At 40.7% G+C, this 23,391-nt stretch overlaps 1 pseudogene across 1 annotated transcript; it reads left to right on the forward strand.

Annotated features, from left to right (window-relative positions):
* The first annotated feature begins 10,455 nt into the window (after nt 1-10,455).
* On the forward strand, nt 10,456-16,202 carry LOC309802860 (protein SET-like; annotated as a pseudogene). The gene is made up of 2 exons: nt 10,456-10,475; nt 14,122-16,202. The product of its transcript is annotated as a protein SET-like (transcript).
* The last annotated feature ends 7,189 nt before the right edge of the window (nt 16,203-23,391 follow it).

Here is a 23,391-nt window from a genome sequence, read left to right on the forward strand (position 1 = left end):
CGGTACCATCGCCTCACCACCTCTGCCATCAGTGCACTGCCCGGAGGGCCTCTCTCTCTTCCCTATTTCAGGCCCCCATCATCTCTCACCTGGACCTCCTCCAGGGCTTCAACTGCTCAGCCTCCTAGACTCAGTCCTTAAAATGTAAACATGACCTTGATTCTTTCTTACCTAAAACCATGCACTGGCCGTGTCCTTAGGAAAGCTGAGACTCTAACGCATCTCCTTTAGTCACCAAAGATCAGGCCCCTGCAGAACCCTACAGCCTCCCCGCCACCATCTCCATCTTTTCCCCCCGTACTCCAGCCATAACAAACTTTTAATTTCTTGCACGTGCCTCACTCTCTCACCTCCAGGCCTTTGCATGTTCTTTTCTGTCTGCCCAGAATATTCTCTTCCTCCTAAGCTTCTTATCCCTGCCTAATGCCTAATGGTTCTCAGCTGAGCCCTCTCTTCCTTGAGGAAGTCTGCCCTCCTCCCTGGAATAAGAGAGTTCTCCCTGCTCCGTGTGCATGGGGCCACCACTGCTTCCTCTACCACAGCACCCAACACCTGTTACTAAAGTTGACTGCCTGGTGTCTGTCTCCCTCACTAGAACATAAGCTGTGGAAATGCATGGTCTCTTGTTTGCTGCATGTGCAAAGGCATATAGTGTCTCTCAATGTATATTAGTGCAGCCACTATCCAGATTAAGGTATAGAACAGCTCTGGCATCCGGAGGTTTCTTTATGACCCTTACCAGGCAATAACTACTCATCTTCCATATGTAACCACTATTCTCGCCTCTTCCATCATCAATTATTACTGCCTGTTCTTGAACTGCATATGAATGGAATCAACAGTTTTGTATTATTTCAGATTTTGAAGGTATATAATATATCTACCTATTATATATATATATAATATATATGAATAAAGACATATTTTCTTTTTCCTTTTCCAATGTTTATATCTTTTATTTAAACTTTTTCTTGCCTTGTGGCTCTGGCTAGGACTTCCATACAATGCTAAATTAAAGTGTCAATACCTAGTCTTATTCTTAGATTCAGGGAAAAAGTCTTCATACTATTAAGTATGATGTTAATTACAAAAGTGATGATAGTGAAGAGCCTTGTTTTATTTCTAATTTCAGAGGGAAAGCATTTTTACCACTAAGTATGATGTTAACCATTGCTATTTATTTTTATAACATTTATCAGATTAAAGAATTCTGAGAAGGAATATGAGGGAATAACAGATTCCCTTCTTCTTTCAGTTTGCTGAAAAGTGTATAATAGGGCTTCCCTGGTGGCGCAGTGGTTGAGAGTCCGCCTGCCCATGTGGGGGACGAGGGTTCGTGCCCCGGTCCGGGAAGATCCCACATGCCGCGGAGCGGCTGAGCCCGTGAGCCATGGCCACTGAGCCTGCGCGTCGGGAGCCTGTGCTCCACAACGGGAGGGGCCACAGCGGTGAGAGGCCCGCATACCACAAAAAAAAAAAAGTGTATAATAAATATGTCAAATTTTTCAAACGTTTTTTGCATCTATTGAGATGACCATATAGTTTTACTCTTTTATCCGACTTGGGTAATTACATTCACTGACTTTTGAATGTTAAATCAACCTTATACTCTTCAAATAAACCCTACAGGGAAATGATGTCATATCTTTTTTATATATCACTGCATTTGATTTGATATTTTGTTTAATATTTTATATTAAAAATATTCTATGTTCATGAGCGACATTAACTTATAATTTTGCTTTCTTGTAATGTCCCTGTCAAGTTTTGTTTGTTTGTTTGTTTTTGTTTTTTTTTGCAGTATGCGGGCCTCTCACTGTTGTGGCCTCTCCCGTTGCAGAGCACAGGCTCCGGATGCGCGGGCTCAGCGGCCATGGCTCACCGACCCAGCCGCTCCCACAGCATGTGGGATCTTCCCGGACCGGGGCACAAACCCGTGTCCCCTGCATCAGCAGGCGGACTCTCAACCACTGCGCCACCAGGGAAGCCCTCTGTCAAGTTTTTATATCAAGGTTGTGCCGACCTCATAAAATGAACTTAAAAGTTTTTCTCATTTCTATTATCTGGAATAGTTTGTATAGATTGGTATTCTTTCTTTTTTAAAAGTTTGAAAAAATTCATCAGTGAAACCATTAGAGCCTACATTTTTTATTGTGGTTTGTAATTACAAAGCTCACTTAGGGACTTCCCTGATGGTCCAGTGGCTAAGAATCTGCCTTCCAATGCAGGGGATGCGGGTTTGATCCCTGGTTGGGGACCTAAGATCCCACACGCCACGGGGCAACTAAGCCCGTGTACCACAACTACTGAGCCCATGCGCCACGACTAGTGAGCCCCCATGCCGCAACTACAGAGCCCACATGCTCTGGAGCCCACACACCACAATTAGAGAGAAGCTTGCACGCCACAACGAAAGATCCCACATGCTGCAACTAAGACCCGACGCAGCCAAATAAATAAATTTTTTTAAGTTCAATTATTTTATTAGCTATATGACTATCCAAATTTTCTATTTCTTCTTATATCAGCTTTGCTAAACCATTACTTTTCAAGGATTTTATTTTTATTTTTCATTTAAGCTTTCAAATTTTTTAGCTGCAGTGATGTCCTATTTTTCATTCCTGATTTTGATAATTTGCATTTTTTTCTTTCTATTACTCCTTACCTGGATTTATCACTTTTATTATATTTACCAATGAAACAACCCAAAATTTTGTGAAGTTTCCTCTGTTATGTTTCTAAAGACTAAATTCTGCTTTTTTCATTTCCTTGCTCCTTCTTTCATTTGATTTAATTTGCTCTTTTTCTTCTTGAAATGGAAACAGATTATTGGTTTTTAATAGCCTATAAATTTCCTTCTAAATACTGATTTGGTTATGTCTAACAAGTTTTATATGTTCCATATACATTTCTGTTCAGTTCAAACTATTATATAATGTAGACTGCGATTTCTTTGACCCATGGGATTATTGAAGTGTAATTTCCAAACATTTAGGAGTTTCTGTTTTCAGCTTGTCCAATCTTTTCATTGCTTCTTTATCTTTTTTTCTACCTTCTTTTTCATTAATCAATGTTTTAATTAAATTTTATATGTATATATTCACTTTAGTTTTCCCTTTTAGTATTTTTATTTTGCTTTGATACTCTATTTATATAGTGCAACTCTAATTGCATTCTACCTTATCATTTATCACTTCCCAAACAATGCAAAAATCTTACAAAAGTTTAACTCCATTTTATATACACACATGCACACACACACACACACATACAGTGACCAAACTTTAAGTGTAATGATTAGTAAACAGACCTAAATCTTCTTTTTGAATAGTTAGGTCAGTCCAAGGAAGTTTTCTGAGCTATTCATCTCCCATGCAGAAACAGAAAGAGAGCCAATGGTCTCTGCCTCCAAATGTATTTCAAATAAATTCCTCTCAGATTACATGAGTGAATTTCATTTTATCACCTGACCCTTAGATGTCAGCATGACACCACATTTGAAAACTTGCTATAAAATAGGGTTGACTAGCCTTAGCTAGTTCCTTACCATCCTTATCATGAGGAGACAGATATGGACTGAAATGAGTTCTTAAATATATATATATATAAAATATATACTTATATTTAATACATATTAATTATATATGCACTATTATTTAAATATATATATATACACTAAACCCGACAAGACCTTGTTATCATTGTTCTTCTAAAAAGTCAATATTTTTCTATATATTTAACCAGTTCTTCATTCCTTCTTGGAGTTCTGTGTATCTATTTGGAGGTTCCTTTACTTCACTCTGAACAGTTCTTTTTAGTATTTCTTGTAGTGAACATCTACCAGAGACTAATTCTTTCAGCTTTTCTACAACTTAAAATGTCTTTATTTGACCTTTATTTTTGAAGATTATTTTTCACTATGTGTAGCATTCATAGATGGAGGTCTTTTTTTCTTTCATCACTTTGAAGAGGTCAATCTATTGTCTTCTTGCTACCATATGTTCATTTGAAAACTCTGCTCATAGTCTTGTTATCACCTCTCTGAAAGCAATCTTTTTGCCTTTCACAGCTTTTAATATTTTCTTTTTATATTTTCTTTCAGAAGTTTAATTATGATATTCCTATAAATGTTTTTCTTTATTTTTTTTCTGATTCTGAGCCTCTTGAATTTGTGGGTTAATATCTTTTATCAGTTTTAGAAAATTCTCAGACTATCTTTTCAAATGTTGTTTCTGCCCTATTTTCTCTCTCCTATGCTCTTAGATTGAGAAAGCACATGTTACACATAATTAAATGGTTTTGATATTATCCCACACGTCTTTTACGTTCCATTTTTTTCTCTTCCTTTTTTACCTTCTTGTACTTTAGCTTGAGAATTTTCTATTGACCTTTCTTTGGGTTCACTAATCTTGTTTTCTGCTGTGATCAATTTGCTGTTAAACCCATCCAATGAGTTTTTAAGTATAGATATTACATTTTTCAAATGGCTACTTGATTATTTGACATAAACTTTGTTGAATTTTTCTTTTTATCCATTCTGTCCATCATTTTCTCTGTTTTCTTTAACATATTTATAAGAAAATCTATTAACTACAACATATGAATAATTTATTTTATTGTCTTTTCTGTTGATTATTAGCAAACATTTTCTGGCCTTTTTGCATGTATCCTGTTTTTTTCTTGTATGCCAGATATTGTGTAAAGGAGCCATTGAAAACTGAAGTTACTCTTGTTTTCCTCCAGAGATGGTTCACCTTGTCCTCTGTTACACAGATAAGATGAGGGGTTGATCACCTCAATCCACTCAGGAATAAGCTTCCAAGGAACTGGATGTTAGCTCTACTTAGACTAATTTCACCTCTGTGTTCATATGTCTTAAAGATGAGAGCTGTCATGTGTTTATTGTAGGACATAGCCTCCAGGGAGAATTTTTCTCATCAGCACTATGAGACTGCAAAATATTTCACTCTGCCTTTCCAATCCAGCACCTAGCTTCTTATACCCCCCAACTCAGCATTCAGCAAAGATCCCATCAGGCGAACTGTCTGTACATTTGGGTGTTTTCTAGATTTTAAACTGGCAGACAAGCCATATGGTGGTCTAAGGCTCTGCCGTTTTCTCTTCCCCTAGTATAGCCCCTCTGCCTGATCCTCAGCCCATGCTTGGACTCAGCAAATCCATAAGGAAGAAAAGAATAAAATCAGCTCACCCACCTAGGAAGAGCTCTTCCTTCTTTGGAATGTTAGTTCATTTAGTCCTTTTTGTTTTCACTATTCTCAGATATCTTTTAAAATATGATTTCTGTAATTTATTCTTTTTTTCTAGTTGATGTGCAAGATTAATGGCATGCCACCACCTATTAACTACTACTGGAGAGCAGAAATTGATTTGCTAACTGTTTAATCCTCACAACACTTTTATGAGGTAAGTACATTTTTCAGACAAGTTGTGTAACTTGCCAAAGATCACTTAATAGTAAGTAATGAAGACAGGAGATGAACCTAAGCTATCTCATCCTAAAACCAGGGGTGACAATAACCATGATGATATATTGCCTCCAATGGATGGGAATATTCTTTTTCAATAGGTAAAAAAATGCTAATTCTGACTTCTAACTGAAAATCTGAAGAGAAGATCTTTTTTTTTTTTTTCGGTACGCGGGCCTCTCACTGTTGTGGCCTCTCCCGTTGCGGAGCACAGGCTCCGGACGCGCAGGCTCAGCGGCCATGGCTCACGGGCCCAGCCGCTCCACGGCATGTGGGATCCTCCCGGACCGGGGCACGAACCCGCGTCCCCTGCATCGGCAGGCGGACTCTCAACCACTGCGCCACCAGGGAAGCCCCATCTCACCAAAATTTTTCTGTAGAAACTAAATGACCTTTTCCTACCCCTCAAGCCCCAAGAGATAAACCTCACTTAATCAAAAGTGGTTTTGGTCATACTTTCTTCAGGAAACAAGAGGGGCAACTGTCAAGTTTTCTGTGTCCTCCTCCCACAGAATTCTATTGGTAATTATGACAATTCAGTTCAGGAATACAAATGCATTGAGGGGAACACTTTCACTTTATATTTTCATTTTTGGAATGTAAGTGCAATGGACTCCTAAACTGCTTGCCTAGAACAGCAAAGGTTAAGGTAATTAGAGTAGAAATGGGAAAATCCATAATCAATTTGTGTTTTAAAAGGGCCAAAGAATACCAAAATGAGAGCTGAGAGGGCATCAGGCAGCCGGTGGTTTGTGGCTGCAAAGGGTGAGTCACAACTGAAGCTATAAAATGGAAACCAGCACATTCTGAAAAGCACTGGTGTTCACCCTTTTCTTTTTCATTTAATGTTTTTTTATTTTATTTTTATTTTATATTGGAATATAGTTGATTTACAATGTTGTGTTAGTTTCAGGTGTACAGCAAAGAGATTCCGTTATACATATATATGTATCTATTCTTTTTCAAGTTCTTTTTGCATTTAAGTTATTACAGAATATTGAGCAGAGTTCCCTGTGCTATACAGTAGGTCCTTGTTGGTTATCAATTTTAAATATAGCAGTGTGTATATGTCAATCCCATCCTCCCAATCTATCCCTCCCCCACTCCTTCCCCCCGGTTACCATAAGTTCGTTCTCTAAGTCTGTGAGTCTGTTTCTGTTACGTATATACAATGGAATGTTACCCAGCCATTAAAAAGAATGAAATAATACCATTTGCAGCAACATGGATGGACCTAGAAATGATCATACTAAGTGAAGTAAGTCAGACAAAGACAAATATCATAAGATATAAATGCAGAATCTAAAAAAAAACATGAGGGCTTCCCTGGTGGCGCAGTGGTTGGGAGCCTGCCTGCCGATGCAGGGGACATGGGTTCGTGCCCCAGGTCCGGGAAGATCCCACATGCTGTGGAGTGGCTGGGCCCGTGAGCCATGGCCGCTGAGCCTGCGCTCCGCAACGGGAGAGGCCACAACAGTGAGAGGCCCGCGTACCAAAAAAAAAAAAAACATGATAAAAATGAATTTATTTACAATACTGATGTTTACTCTTTGTGGGCCTTTGCCTAAGAATAATGTGATAATGATAAAGTCTCTTCTAGCTACAGCTTTATCAGTAGAAATAATTAAGATGCAAAAGAATCAGAATCTCTTCCACTCACTCTACTGACAGGGAGGAACTTCGGACTTGACCATGGCAAAAGTCAATATATGAACTTACTGAGAAAGACTTGATTGTTGGCTTTTAGAAAGGAAAGTGTCACCTGATACTGCAGAAAAACCAAACAATTCCATAAAGAAAGCAATTGTCTGCCTGAAAGCAGAATTTTAAAACTAAATCTAAAAAAGGAATCCACAAAATCCCATCACAGGATTTTAAATATTTCCATTACCTTCCGCTGCTTCCCAATTAACCGAAGAAGGCAGTGATTTCCATGCATTTGCCGTGTCTGCCAGACTTGCTGGTTCATTTCCTGGATTTTATCACTCTGTAAATTTTGATGGTTCAATTATACTACCATCAAACAATGTTAAAATGCCATCCTTCCTGTATTAAAAAAAAAAAAATTAACACTACCTGCCAGTATAACAATCAATTTAACAGCTGCTTTTATCATGTGCTTACCATTTGAAAGGCATTCTATGTATATTTTTGCTAATTTTCCCCAAAACACTGCAATTTATGCACTTTATTTTCATTTTCCAGATTAAAAAAAAAAAAAAGAAACAAGCTTAGAATGGTCAGGTAATATGTCTAAGGCCACGCAACCAGTAAGCAATAGGGTTAAGAGTCAAATCATGGTAAAATTCCAAAGCTTGGGTTCTTTCCATAAAATCACTCTTCTCCTATTGGAATAGTCTTGGTTCCAAACTAGCTGTCCTGTCTTATCCCTCCTCATGCCCATTGCCGCACCTTCCAGTCTACCCAAATCGGTCTGTTCCCTCAAATATTTTGTACTTATTTTCTCTTCTGTATCTTCACACACACAGTTCCTCATACTAATATTGTTTCTAATCCTCAACCCTATAAAAAGCTAATTTATCCTTCAAGTGCCTGCTGAGATTCCACTTCTTCCAATAAACCTGCCCAGACCACCATACTTCCTCCCCCAGCTCTCCATAGCAATCTCTCCCTTCCAGATATGTATATGACATATATTCTATTTGTTCATTCATTCATTCAGCAGATCTTTATTCACTTCAAGCACTGGAAACACAGAGATGGCTGGAAGTGAAATCCAATAACAAATAGATAAATATAAAATGTGTTTTAAATATACTAATATATATGTGAATGTATATATACACATTTATATGTTCAACAATATTAATAATAGCTGACATTATTGAGTGCCTATTATGTGCCAGGCACTATTCTAGGCCATTTAGGTGTTCTAATTTATTTAATCTTCACAACAACTCTTCAAAGCAAGCACCTTTTTATTTATGAGAATACTGACACACAGAGAGGTTAAACAAGTTTCCCAAGGAAGATGAGAAGTTCATCAAAGGGACCAGGAGAAGAAGTGTGTAGTGAATATTGTAGGTGATCCTCTAACATCCAATCTAGTCTCCTTCGAAACTGTGAAGTTTGGAAACATTTGGAAAAGATGTGAACCCCATAAGTGGCCCGTGAATGACCTAAGTAAACACAGTCAGTAATTCCAGTAAATAATTCCAGTGCCCTGGCCCATGATCCATCCAGAAACTCAAGCCTAACAGCATTTCTTTGCAGCAGAAATTGGCTCAAGGAGGTCCACAAGATCACACTAAAGAAAAAATTACTTTTTCTCTTCTAGACATGAATGAGGAATCATTAAATAGCCCTGTTTGCTACCAGCAGCCTTTTTGCAACCATGAAGAGGACCAGCATGAACACAAAGTTTACTGTCTTAACCTAGGTTTCCCTCACTCAAGCCAGTGTTTCACCCTCCACCTGCTCTTCATCCCAATTCTCCATCATAGAAGGTTTTAGTAGTCATAATGATACTGCATGCCAAGGCCTAGCACCATCCTACTTTCTACCAACAATGGGGTCCTCATTGCCATCTGACCAGTGAATGATGCAGTCATAGAATCCATCCTGAGTGACTCGTTTCCAGGGCCCTTTATGGTGCCAGCTGTCATAGCCTAGGTTTTCCCCTGAAAGCAGAGCCTGAGGCAAGGGTTTACATGTAGGTAGTTTATTTTGGTAAATGAGCCCAGGGAACAAGAGTAGGGAGACTCTGAAGAATGAAATAGAAAAGTAAATTCAAGGGCACAGTATCAAACTAGTCACTGTTGTTGGCAACTGGACATTGGTCCTCCTGGGAAGCTCTGAGGAATTGTATAGAATTTGACTGAGAAATGTCACCCAAGCATTGGAGGAGTGAAACACTTATCTGCCAGTTTCCATCTCCTGTTGGTCAAAGGTTGGAGCACTGAAGGTTAATTTCACACTTGCATATGCAAAAGTGTCCAGCTGGTCCTCCAGTTGGTTTAGCTGCCTCACAGAGGCTTCACAAAAGAAGTGATGATTCTGTGACTGGATCATTCACTGGTTCTCTAGTTGGACAAGCTGGTTCCCAAAAGAGTCCCATATCTGGTATCAGAGAAGCAGAAAGTAAAAAATTCACTGTGCAGCTGAGGCAAGGTGCTTATACACTTGGGCAGAACTGACTCCTGCATCCATGGCTAGATTAAAGGTGGGCTCAGAGGATATGAGTTGGGGCACAGGAGGTGTCCACACATAGTACCAGTTGTCAGAGAGAGACATGAAAAGCACCTTCAAGCTCAAGGCCATCATCCAGCTGCTAGAATCTGGCTACCTCTGTATTTCCAGTAATGGGAACACATTAACTTCCTTGTTTAAGCCACTTCTTTCTTCTTAGTCCCCCCTTTATTAAAAGGAAACTACTAGAAAAAAAAAATATATATATATATATTTATGAATTGTGACATGTCAGGTAGTGGTAGGAAAGCAGCCAGAGATATAGAATTTGTTTTCCTTGAGTATAGGATTTGTTCACGTCATCGGTTGTGAAGCCTTATTGGCATCGCATTGGCCATGTTCAAAATGTACATAAGCTACTCATTTATGTGAAATAAAGCAAGCTGTCTTTTCTGTAATATGAAGCCTAAATCATGCCAACTTTTACAGAGGGGATTCTCTACAGAAAAAAAAAAAAACAGTATTTACAAAAGAAGTAAGAAGTTTGTTAATGAGCTCAGTTTTTCACTCAACAAATTTAGGGTGCCTCTCATCTACCTGTCATCATTGTTATCTTCCCTGGGGATACAGCAGGGAAACAGACAAAATTCCCCACCATCAAGGAGTACTGTCTAGTAGGGGAAACAGACAGTAAACTCAGGGGAGGAGGAAAGGTAAGACCAGACCAACATATATTTTTAAAGGATCATCTGGTTTCTGTAAGGGGCTGGGGTGGAAGCAAGGAGACCATTTAGATGTTGATGTAGCAATTTGGGCCGGAATGATGGTGGCCCATCATTGGTGAGGGTGAAGGTGATGAGAGGTGTTCATTCCTATCGACTTTATTGTGCAAAGCAGTATAGTCTTTGAAGAAGGAAATATCTGAGGAAGAAAATGGATTCTAGAAGGAAATGGAGAAGGGAGTAAAATATAAAAGGTCACTGGATAGGTGTTAGGGAGGACATTTGATTCAGCTGGAAAGACAGTTACAAAGTGTGAAAGAGCCATAAATTGAAAGAAATGTGGGTGATGAACTGAATCTACTTTGGTGTTAATCAATAGGCATATGATTGATAACATTGGAATATTCTAATTACTTTTCATTTCTGGGTTATGTTTCTTTAAATACAACACCAGGCAAAGTCTGGACTCTGTGAGACCTAATATACACAGAGTCACACAGACTTACACAGAATGAAATTTGTCCTGTTTAACACATTTTGAAAGTGATTTTTAAATATTTTTACTCTTATGATTTTTACTCATAAATCTTTCCCTCTGAGATATATTAAGTTCCAACTCCTGCAAAGAAAATTAGATAGAAGACAGTTTAGCTATGAATCAAACTAGAATCATGATCAAAGAGAGTCTCAGTAGATAGAATGTAGTATAGAAATTAAGTTAGCTAAGTTTGGACCTCTCAGATTAATCATTTCATAATTCATATTTTCAAATATTTACAGCTCATTGAGCAAGCCTATTTTCTTTCCCAGTGGAAAGATGCTTGGTGCTTAAGGGGCCCTGTGATCTAGTAAGGATAATTATGTGAAGTAAAGTACAAATGACAAGTGACTATTTTTGTGATTTTCTTTGCCTCCTTTCCAAACTCAGTAGAATGGTGAAGTAGGGGGGAAACTGGATGACCGTTTGAGCAGGGAGCAGGGGTTGATCTCTTTATTTAAAAATATTATGGGCAACAAATTATTCCTTTAAAATGCAAGTGTATTCAGAGTGTAAGCTCCATCACACCTCTGTGTGATGATAGTAATACCTCAGTTACCTAAAACAGTGGGCAATGGGGCACTGACAGAGAATAGAGGGGAAGTCCTAAAAACCTGGAAACAGGGGACTGGGGTTTGGTCCCATCTTTGCTACCATCTAGCCGTGTGGCTTTAAGAAAGTCATGTGGCTTCAACAAATGATGTTGGGAAAACCGGATATCTACATGCAAAAGAATGAAGTGCAACCCTTACCTTACACCATATACAAAAATTAACTCAAAATGGAGCAAAGACCTATATATAAGAGTGAACCCTATAAAACTATTATAAGAAAACAGAGGGGGAAAGTTTCATGATATTGGATTTGGCGTTTATTTCTTGGATATGTCACGAAAAGAACAAAGCAACGAAAGCAAAAAAAAAAAAAAAAGATTAAGTGGACTACATCAAATTAAAAGCTTCTGTGCATCAAAGGACACAATAAACAGAGTGGAAAGGCAACCCAGAGAATGGGAGAAAATATTTGCAAGTGATCTATTTCATAAAGGGTTAGTATCAAGAATACATGAAGAACCCTTACAACTCAACAACAACAACCACAAAAGCAACCCAACTGAAAAATGGACAAAGGACTTGAATTGGTATTTCTCCAAAGAAAACATACAAATGTCAGCAAGCACATGAAAAGGTGCTCAACATCACTAATCACTAGAGAAGTGCAAATCAAAACCACAATAAGATACCACATCACACCCATTAGGATGTCTATTATTTTCAAAATGAAACAAAATACCAAGCGTTGGCAAGGATGTAGAGAAGCTGGAACTGCTGTGCACTACTGGTGAAAATGTAAAACGGTGCTGCTGCTATGAAAAACAGTAAGGTTGTTCTCTAAACAATTAAAAATAGAATTACCATTTGATCCAGAAATTCCATTTATGAGTATATGCCTAACAACTTAGAAACAGGGACTTAAAGAGATGTTTTTAAACACATGTTTATAGCAACATTATTCACAATAGCCAAGAGCAGGAAGCAACCCAAGCGTTCATCGACAGATGAATGGATAAGCAAAAGGTGGTATATACATACAATGGAATATTATCCAGCCTTAAAAAGAAGGGAATTCTGATACATGCTGCGACATGGATGAACTTGGAGGATATTATGCTAAGTGGAATAAGCCAGTCACTAAAGGACAGATACTGTATAATTCCAGTTATATAAAGTACCAAGAGTAGTCAAGTTCACAGAGACAGAAAGTGGAATGGTGGTTGCCAGGGGCTGGCAGGAGGGGAATGGGAGTTGCTCCTTAATGGGTACCGAGTTTCAGTTTTGCAAGATAAAAAGAGTTCTGGAGATGGATGGTGGTGATGGCTGCACAACAATGTGAATTACCTAATGCTGTTAAACTGTATACTTAAAAGTGGTTAAGATGAAAAATTTGTTATATGTATTTTATCACAATCTTTTAAAAATTTAAGATAATGAATAGAAAATGCTTTCACAGTATAGGATATACAGAAAGTGCTCCAAAAATAACAAATGTTATACTTGCTATTTTATTAAATTTCCTGAATTGAGGCCCAAGATGGTCCCATTATGTCAAGTTCCTTTCTGGGGAAAAGAAAGCATGTGGTGAAATTAAGTCCTCAGAATTTTTAGAAGTGCCTGACACATCATTTGGTCTCATTCCCTGGGGGAAAAAAAAGTTACAATGCTTTGCCAACTCTTAGAATTCTTATTTCTAACATGAAGTGTTTGGACAATTCATTAAATCATCTGTAAGTTCCTTCATCTCTCATAGTTCTCTGTTCTAAGTCAATACTTTGTAAACTGTGTTCTGTAGTTCTAGTCCTCCAGGCAAAGGACACGCTAAATCACTTGAGTTCTGGATGCTTCGGTACACACACACGCACGCACACGCATACACACACACCCTTGTTTCAAGCAGAGATGCTCGCATTTTCTATATTGAGGTTATGTTCAATATTTACTTTTATACAACATTTTTCTAATTTTAAGAAAATGAAAGCTCTGTTTCTAAGGAAGCCAGGTAAGTAAAATTTTCAGATAAATGAAATTTATCTTCTTCAAGTACAAAACTTTCATTTTAAATTCTACGTTTCATGAAAATCCTATAAAAACTGACCCTTGTGGGCTTCCCTGGTGGCGCAGTGGTTGAGTCCGCCTCTCGATGCTGGGGACACGGGTTCGTGCCCCGGTCCGGGAAGATCCCACATTCCGCGGAGCAGCTGGGCCCGTGAGCCATGGCCGCTGAACCTGCGCGTCCGGAGCCTGTGCTCCGCAACGGGAGAGGCCACAACAGGGAGAGGCCCGCGTACCGCAAAAAAAAAAAAAAAAAAAAAAAACCCAAAAAACTGACCCTTGTCCCATACCTTCTAAAAGAGGATTCCTGCACCATAGTCTGATTGGTAAAGCTTGGCTTCACCAGGGACTGACATGCAGTGGACTATGCTTTACGTAGAATTATAACCATGAGTTTCTATTGTCTTTTCAGGAAAACACAAGACTCTGAGCCCAAAATGAAAATAATAACTCCTACTAACCCAGTTCTTAACTTTTCGTCTGTCAGTGCCCCGTCAATCTTCATGGTACTGCCATCCAGTACCCTGCCTGGTTCCATGCCTCCAGCTCTGCCCAGCTGTTACCTCCGTTAAGACTCCCTTCAGCTGGCTGAATTCTTATCAGCGTTAAAAACTCAGCTCATGGCCCTGCCGCCCGCCCCTCGCCGTGAGGAGGAAGCGGAGGAGGAAGCGGCTCAGGGAGCTGGAGCCGCGAGCTGGAGCGCGGAGCGTGAGTGAGGGAGCAGAGCCTCCTGCCCGCCCGCCACCGCCTCCGCTCCGTAAGCGGGAGCCGGGGCCGGGCGCGGCACGCAGCCCCAGGCCCTCCCTCGTTATCAGGCCTCGAGGGCAGCGCGCGCGAGCCAGGGGGAGGGAAAGCGAGCGAGCGAGCGCGGGGAGGAGGCGGCCGGACCGAGCGGGCGCCCGCGCTTGTGGCGTGAGGGGAAGCCGCGGCCCGCCCCCTTCGCCTTCCCTTCTCTCCCCTCCCCGCTCCTCCCGCCCCGCCCCCCGACCGCGGAGCAGCACTGTGTCGGCGCCCGCGGCCAAAGTCAGTAAAAAGGAGCTCAACTCCAACCACGACGGGGCCGACGAGACCTCAGAAAAAGAACAGCAAGAAGCAATTGAACATATTGATGAAGTACAAAATGAAAGACAGACTTAACGAACAAGCCAGTGAGGAGATTTTGAAAGTAGAACAGAAATATAACAAACTCCGCCAACCATTTTTTCAGAAGAGGGCGGAATTGATCGCCAAAATGCCAGATTTGGGGGGAGCAACGTTTGCTAACCATCCACGAGTGTCTGCACTGCTTGGGGAGGAGGATGAAGAGGCGCTGCGTTATTTGACAAGAGTCGAAGTGACAGAATTTGAAGGTATTAAATCAGGTTACAGAATAGATTTTTATTTTGATGAAAACCCTTACTTTGAAAATAAAGTTCTCTCCAAAGAATTTCATCTGAATGAGAGTGGTGATCCATCTTCAAAGTCCACTGAAATCAAATGGAAATCCGGAAAGGATTTGACAAAACGTTCAAGTCAAACGCAGAATAAAGCCAGCAGGAGGAGATAGCATGAGGAACCAGAAAGCTTCTTCACCTGGTTTACTGATCATTCTGATGCCGGTGCAGATGAGTTAGGAGAGGTCATCAAAGGTGATATTTGGCCAAATCCATTACAGTACTACTTGGTTCCGGACATGGATGCTGAGGAAGGGGAAGGAGAAGAAGAAGATGATGATGATGAAGAGGAAGAAGGATTGGAAGATATTGATGAAGAAGGGGATGAGGATGAAGGTGAAGAAGATGAAGATGATGATGAGGGGGAGGAAGGAGAGGAAGATGAAGGAGAAGATGACTAATGGAAAACTGATGGATTCCAACCTTCCTTTTTTAATTTTCTCCAGTCTCTGGGAGCAAGTTGCAGTCTTTTTTTTTTTTTTTTTTTTCTCCTTCTCCTCTTGTGCTCAGTTGCCCTGTTTCTGAGGTCTCTTTTCTCCTTTATACCATGGCTCACAACTTATTTTGGGGGGAAATACCTTGAGCAGAATTCAGTGGGAAAAGAATCTCTACCCCTTTCCGTTCCAAATTCATTTTTATCCCTTCCTGTCTCAACAAAAACTTTATGGAATCAACACCACCATGCTCTGTAGGGGAAAAAAGAAAAACCTTCTGCTCCCTTAGCTCTGCTGGAAGCTGGAGGGTGTTAGGCTCCTGTGTAGTAGTGCATAGAATTCTAGCTTTTTTCCTCCTTTCTCTGTATATTGGGCTCAGATTACACTGTCTCTATGTGAATATGGACAGTTAGCATTTACCAACATGTATCTGTCTACTTTCTCTTGTTTAAAAAAAGAAAAAAAAACTTTAAAAAATGGGGTTATAGAAGGTCAGCAAAGGGTGGGTTTGAGATGTTTGGGTGGGTTAAGTGGGCATTTTGACAACATGGCTTCTCCTTTGGCATGTTTAATTGTGATGTTTAATGGACATCCTTGCAGTTTAAGATGACACTTTTAAAATAAAATTCTCTCCTAATGATGACTTGAGCCCTGCCACTCGACGGGAGAATCAGCAGAACCTGTAGCATCTTATTTTCAATTGACATTCTCTATTGTAATTTTGTTCCTGTTTATTTTTAAATTTTTCTTTTTGTTTCACTGGAAAGGAAAGATGATGCTCAGTTTTAAACGTTAAAAGTGTACAAGTTGCTTTATTACAATAAAACTAAATGTGTACACACACAAAAAAAACTCAGCTCATGTGTTCCAAACTTAAGGAAGCCACCCAAGCTGGGTGAAGTGCCTGTCCTTTCATCCCCAAATATCCTGTCCATCTGGATACCATATATACACATGTATACCCAGGCACTTACCATTTTTATTATCATTCTCTCTTTTTCAGTCTTCTCCTTAACTAGGTATATGCCCCTCAAGCCAAACTCTATGTTTTCTTCATGTCTGTATCCTCAATGCAGATGACAGGGCCGGAGTATTCAATATGTACTATTTAACTGAACTAAAATAATTTTATGTCATCTTAAAATTTCATGGATAATTGACCCTTTTTTCATAGCCAACTTTCCTTGATGTCACAGTTGAGTTTTCTACCATGCCTCATCTTTTAGTTACACCTAGATAATTGAATGTTAACTCCTGTTAACGAGATTATTTAATGACATAGAAAAATACAAATGGGAATGAAGTAGGAAATCTAAATACAAAGCTGTACAAACTTCAGTAAAATTCTGTGAAAGCAGTAGTATATATTGTATATGTATGTAGAAATGGTATGCACACACAATATGTATCTATATGCATATATATGGAAGTGCATCAAGATTGTTAACAATGTTCACATCTTGTAAGGATGTCTACAGACACTTTAAAAATACATTTCTGGGCTTCCCTGGTGGCGCAGTGGTTGAGAGTCCGCCTGCCGATGCAGGGGACACGGGTTCATGCCCCCGTCCGGGAGGATCCCACATGCCGCGGAGCGGCTGGGCCCGTGAGCCGTGGCCGCTGGGCCTGCGCGTCTGGAGCCTGTGCTCCGCAACGGGAGAGGCCACAACAGTGAGAGGCCCGCATATCGCAAAAAAAAAAAAAAAAAAAAAAAAAAAAAAATACATTTCTGAGACTTCCAGTTTCCAGTCCAGCATAAAAGGAATTTGGAAGTCACCACTCCATTCTAACAGGTGAAAAGCTGAACAAACTGAAAAATTAACAACTCTTCTTAGATTCATAAAAGAAGTGAGGTCACAGGACAAATTGCTGCTCCCAGCATTGGAGAGACATGCAGATACAGAGAATCACTACCTACTGAAGCAGAAACGCTTGAGTAGAAACCTCCACAGGAACCAGTGCTGGGGCTGGAAAACCTGAACTATAATTGATGAATTGCTGGAGGCTCAGTGTGGACCCGTCTGTGAGATAAAAACTCCAGGGGGACCCAGCCTTAGGGGGTCCCGACATTGTTGTGAGTTTTGCCTCCAGAGGCTTGACCAGGTTCTCACAGTGAAGGTCGGAGAAAAATCCACTCATGCTTCCTGTAGGGGGAGAGGGAAAGTGGCTGTTTTGAAAAATGCCAGAGCATTCTATTCTTAACAAGGCCTGCCCTCAAGAGAAACTACTTTGCCAGAGCCGAACCTATTGGGTTTTTGTCAGAGCCTAACTAGCCCAGGGGAAGGGAAACACCCAACTCTAGCTCCCTGCAGTCCCTCCTAAGCCCCCCACCCCCACTTAAGGGGGCTGGGACTGAGAGGCACTTGTGAAGTTCACAGCCAAGGAGCACAGCCTCACAGAAAGCCTGAGACCTAATCACAGGACCACAGAACACCTCCCCTACCCCTACACCTCACCACCACATCACCAAAGGTCTCTTTACTGCCGTTCCTTCTACCCAGTAGTATATCATGTCCAGCTTTCAACAAAAAATTACAAGGCACACTGAAAGGCAAAAGGCAGTTTGAAGAGACAAAGCAAGCATCAGAACCACACTCATACATTGCAGGGGTGTTGAAATTAGCAGATATTGAATTTAAAACAGTTATGATTAACATGATAAGGGCTCTAATGGAAAAAAGTAGACAACGTGCAAGACAAATGGATCATGTAAGCAGAGAGATGGAAATTCTAAGAAAGAGTCAAAAAGAAATGCTAGAAATCAAGAACACTGTAATAAAAATAAAGAATGCCTTTGATAGGCTCACTAGTAGACTGGACAGGGCTGAGGAAGGAACCTCTGAGAGTGATGCTAGAGACTTCCAAAACTGAAAGGCAAAGAGAAAAAAGACAGAAAAACAGAACAGAAGATCCAAGAACTGTGGGACAACTACAAAAAGGTATAACATCCAAGTAATGGGAATACCAAGAAGAGAAGCGAGAAAGGAACAGAAGAAATATTCAAAGCAATGATTGTAATAGGGGTGGGGCGGGCGCACGCGGCCCTTAGCACAGGCCGTTGGGGATTGGCTGTTAGCGGTCCTGCTCCCACCAATGGGCAACATTGCGGTGGGCCCCTCCCCCTCCCCTTCCTCTGTATAAAAGGAGCCCGAATTCTGACTCGGGGAAGATGGTTCTTTGAGACACTCGTCTGCCATCTTCTGGGCCTGCTGCCTTTCTGAATAAAGTCATCATTCCTGGCTCCAACTCATCCCCCAATATATTGGCCTGTCGGGCAGCAAGCAGAGTGAACCTGGACTTGGTACCATAATGACTGAGAATTTCCCTAAATTAATGACAGCTACCAAATAGCAGATACAGGAAGCTTAGAGAACAGACAGGATAACGGCGGGGGTGGGAGGGTGGGGGTTATTAGGCATATAATATTCCAACTGAACAAAATCAAAGATAAAAATCTTAAAAAGAGCCAGAGGGAAAAAATGCCTACCCTCTAGAGGAGCAAAGATAAAAATTACATCCACCTTTTCCTCAGAAACCATGATGCAAGCAAGGAGAGCATGGAGTGAAATATTTGAAGTGTTGAGAGAAAAAAATGAATGCCAACCTAGGATTCTGTATTCTAAGAAGTTATCCTGCAAAAGTGAAGAATACTTTTTCTTTTTTTTCTTTTTTTGGCCACACCGCACGGCTTGTGGTACCTTACTTCCCCGACCAAGGATCAAACCCGGGTCCTCAACAGTGAGAGCTCGTTGTCCTAACCACTGGACCACCAGGGAATTACCAAAAATACTTTCTAAGGCAAACAAAATATTGAGAGAATGTGTTGCCAGCAATCTTGCTTTGAAATGTTAAAAGAAGTTTCTACAGAGGGAAGGTGTTGGTTCAAAACCAACAACCTGGAGCTTCCCAGGTGAAATCTGAAAGGGGCCCCCGGACACAGAGGGCGAGGAGAGACGGAAGGAGGAGGCAGACACTCCAGCCTGGTAGGTGGTAGGTTTAACAAACACGGGAACTTGGTACTAAGGCTGTGGCCCCAGAACCATACCCCGGCCCCTCCCTCCAGGTAAACTGGCAGAAAACCACAACTAACCATATCCTCTATCTGTGTTTAGAGCACAGGAACAAGAGTCCATCCACAGGAAAACTGCGACAAGCTGGTTCATCTTCACAAGCGGGACAAAGCCGCCCTGCAGCTCATTACCATCTCATTATAATACTAGGATCTCAGCCATCCGCACCAGAATGGCTCGACCCCGCTTCCCACCCAGTTGCCAACAACCATACAAGGGCAGAAAGGAGGTGGCAGCCCAGTTCCAGGAAGAATCCTGCCTATTCCCAGAAAACCAATGCAGATGCCTCCCCCTCATTAACCTTGCCCTTAAGATCTTGCCTGAAAATCATCCCCTTGGGCGAGAAGTTGATTTGCGAACTAAGTTCCTGCTTCTCCATCCTCTGGTCATTGAATAAAGGTTGCCTTGCTTCCATCTCAGCTTTGGTTTCGGTTTTGGCTGCACGAACTTGAATGGAAAAAGAACCTTCCCCTCTGAGGCTAGCTAGGGCTCAAGTAGGGGTCCACGCGACCTAACTCGGTAAGAAAGTTATCTTGAGGCTTGTCTGAGGCTTGTCTTGGGCACCGCAAGAGAAGTCCATCTCCACACCTGCCCGCCAGAATCTTAAAGTTTATATAGAAGCCTGAACAGAGTCCTGTCACACATACTGTCCAGATGGTCTCAGCAACAGATCACTCTCAAAGCTACATCCTTGAAAATGGCTCCCACTGTGGGAACGGTGGGCAGAGCGTACATGCCAAGGACAGGGGTGGGGTGAAGAGCCTCCCATTTCCCTGGTCCTGTTCACACATCATCCGGTGGTCACATCCTCTGGATGACCTCCTCCAACAGAAGGAAATCGATATGGGTCAGAAACTCAGATCCACATAAAGAAAGGAAGAGCGTTAGAGAAGTAATACATGCAGGTAAATAAAAACTTTTACTTTTCTTATTCCTAACTGATTTCACAGAAAATAGTTTGTTACAAATAACAATAGCAACAATGTACTTGATTATGTATGTTTATTATACATACAGTATAAGCATATACAATTGTATATATAAGCATATACACTTCCATATGCTTCTGTATGAGTGAGATAAATGACAGCAGTAATATAAGGTACAAGCAAGGGACAGGAGGAAGGAATTAGGAATATTTTGTTTTTATAAGGTACATGCACTACCTGCGAAGCAGTAGAGTGTTACTTGAAAGTAGACTCGCATTATCTGTAAATGTACATTGAATTCTATCCAGGGCAACCACTAAAAAAAAAACAAAACTGAAGAAATATAATTGATATGCTAAGAAAGGAGAGAAAATGGAATCATATAAAATGCTCAATTAAAACCACAAATAACAGAAAAAGAGTGGAAGACGAAAATAGGAATAAAGAACAAGGGCAAGGAATAGAAGATAGAAACAAATATGGTAGATATTAATCCAGCTATATCAATAATCACTTTAAATGTCAATGGTGTAAACACACCAATTAAAAGATAGACTTTGACAGAGTGATCAAGAAACAAGACTTAAGGGAATTCTCTGGAGGTTCAGTGGTTAAGACTCCGCGCTTCCACTGCCAGGGGCCAGGTTCCATTCCTGGTCAGGGAGCTAAGATCCCACAATCCGCGTAGTATGGCCAAAATAAAAAAGATTTAACTATATGTTGTCTACAAGAAACCCACTTTAAATATAAAGACACATGTGAATTAAGATTAAGGGATGAGTAGACAAAGCACAGAGGATTTTTAAGGCAGTGAAACTAATCTGCATGACAGGTGTGCAGTAGACGCATGTCTTTACACATTTGCCCAAACCCATAGAATATACAACACCAAGAGTAAACCCTAAGGTAAACTAGACTTTGGGTTACAGTGATGTGTCAGTGTAAATTGTTGACTGTAACAAATGTACCACTCTGGTGGGGGATGTTGATAATAGGGGAGGCTATGCATGTTGAGGGGGCAGAGGATATGTGGAAACGCTGTGAACTTTCCACCCCACTGTGGAGTGGAAATGGGAAAAACTTTTTACTGAATAATCTTAATATCTTTCTGCACTCTCCAAATTTACTGTAATGAGTGTGTGTAAACAAAGATAAAATATGCTAAAATTCTACCACCTCCCTTTTCCTAACATTTGTATGTGGAAAAATCAGTGACCCATCTGGCTTCTCCAAGTCTTGAGTTGTTTGATGAGTAACACGCTCCTCTTCTTTGGCACTGATTGAACTAGTTCTGCAATAAAAACATTGAGAAAACGGACTATGACCCTCCCAGGTTGGCATCTTCCTCTGGTCTGTGCTCCTAGGCCTCCCACCCTGTAACCAGAAGGATAATGATAAGTGTGACTTCAGGGCACTCTTATGCATGATGAAAAGCTTATTGAATTGGAAGGTGATGTTCTCCAAGTGTTTGCCACAGAGTCAGTAACAAATCATTAATATTTCATGGCTTTTCTGTTCATGTGTGAGGACAACTCCAACTGGTCTTCCTGAGGCATAAGAAGGCAAAGGCTGCTGGGGACTGCAGCATCTCCTCGGAAACTGCTGAGCTCAAAGTGGGACTTCACTCCACATATACAGGTCATCATAGACTCTGAGACATGGGTCAGACACCACGATGTATATTTAGCCAGGAAGCATGTTTCCATGGCAATCTTAAACTCCTGTGTCTGCCTTCCTTCCTCCATCCGGTGTATTAAGTCCACATTCAGCCCCTGTGGGCTTTGCCCATCTGCTATGCAGCTGAGGCCTCAGCTTCTTTATGGGCTGCTGATAATCTTGGAAAGCTAGGGCAAAACCCAGACAATAATGTTCACAGTACTTATTTTGTGATTGCTTGACATTCTTTTAAGAGTCTGTTTTCAATTCAGAGACATTCAGAGAGATTTCACAAGGCAGGTCATTGTAACATTATTTGCAACAGCGAAACACTGGAAATCATCTTAATGTCCAACAAGAGGGGACTTGCCTAGATAGCTATTTCTTCAGCTAAGTACAAGATGAGGAAGTCAACTTGCATACAAAGTCCATGCTGTATGCAAAATAAGCACTAGAATCACATGCATTTAGCTGCATTTGCTTAAGTTGAATGCATTTATAACATAATCACACTGTACTCATAAAACTAAAAAAAAGACTATATTAAAAACTTATTATCCAAAAAAAGGTATTGAAGGAAACAGAATAACTTCACTCTCCAAGAAAAAGAAAGAACCTTATTACTCAGGGGGCTTATGTAATCCCTTTTTAATTCCCCTCCTCAAAATTTTCCTGCCATTTGCCAACTATGATAATAATTAAATATAAATTAAATAAATCACTATCCTGGTCTGCAGAATGTGCATAACCAGACAGAGTAAATGTTCACTGAATACTATTTTCCAGTCAGGCTGGATTGTCAGAGACTGATGGAATTGGCCAGCCTGGCTAGAATGGGACTGGTCACATGGTGAATGCAGAGTACATGGAAATATTGTCAGACCACAGAATTCCAGAGAGGGACAACACAGTGCAGAGAGGACCTGATCCAAACCCCTATTTAACAGGTGCAGAAGCTGAGGGTCAGGGAAGCCATACACTAACCCAATTCACAAGCTAGCCCAGAGGGGTGAGGACAAGAATCCAGGTCTACTAATTGTCCATTCTAAGTGCATTCTGATGCTTTCTTTTTTTCAGAGAGTAGGAAACTGAGAAACAGAGAAGGTGGATGATTTGAAAGTGCAGCGTTGAGAAACATACACAGAGCATACAAGAAACCTAGCACACAGTGGAACTCAATAAACGTTTGTTGAATGCAGTTCATGCTATTATTTCAGATTTCAATTTTTTTAAACTTCAACTTTTTTTTTTTTTTTTTTGGCCACCCTGCACAGCATGTGGGATGTGGGATCTTAGTTCCCCAACCAAGGATCGAACCTGCAACCCCTGCATTGGAAGCACAGTCTTAACCACTGGACCACCAGA

The sequence above is a fragment of the Mesoplodon mirus genome, assembly GCF_964341445.2.
Source record: "Mesoplodon mirus genome assembly, chromosome: 4".
NCBI classification, from domain to species: domain Eukaryota; kingdom Metazoa; phylum Chordata; class Mammalia; order Artiodactyla; family Ziphiidae; genus Mesoplodon; species Mesoplodon mirus.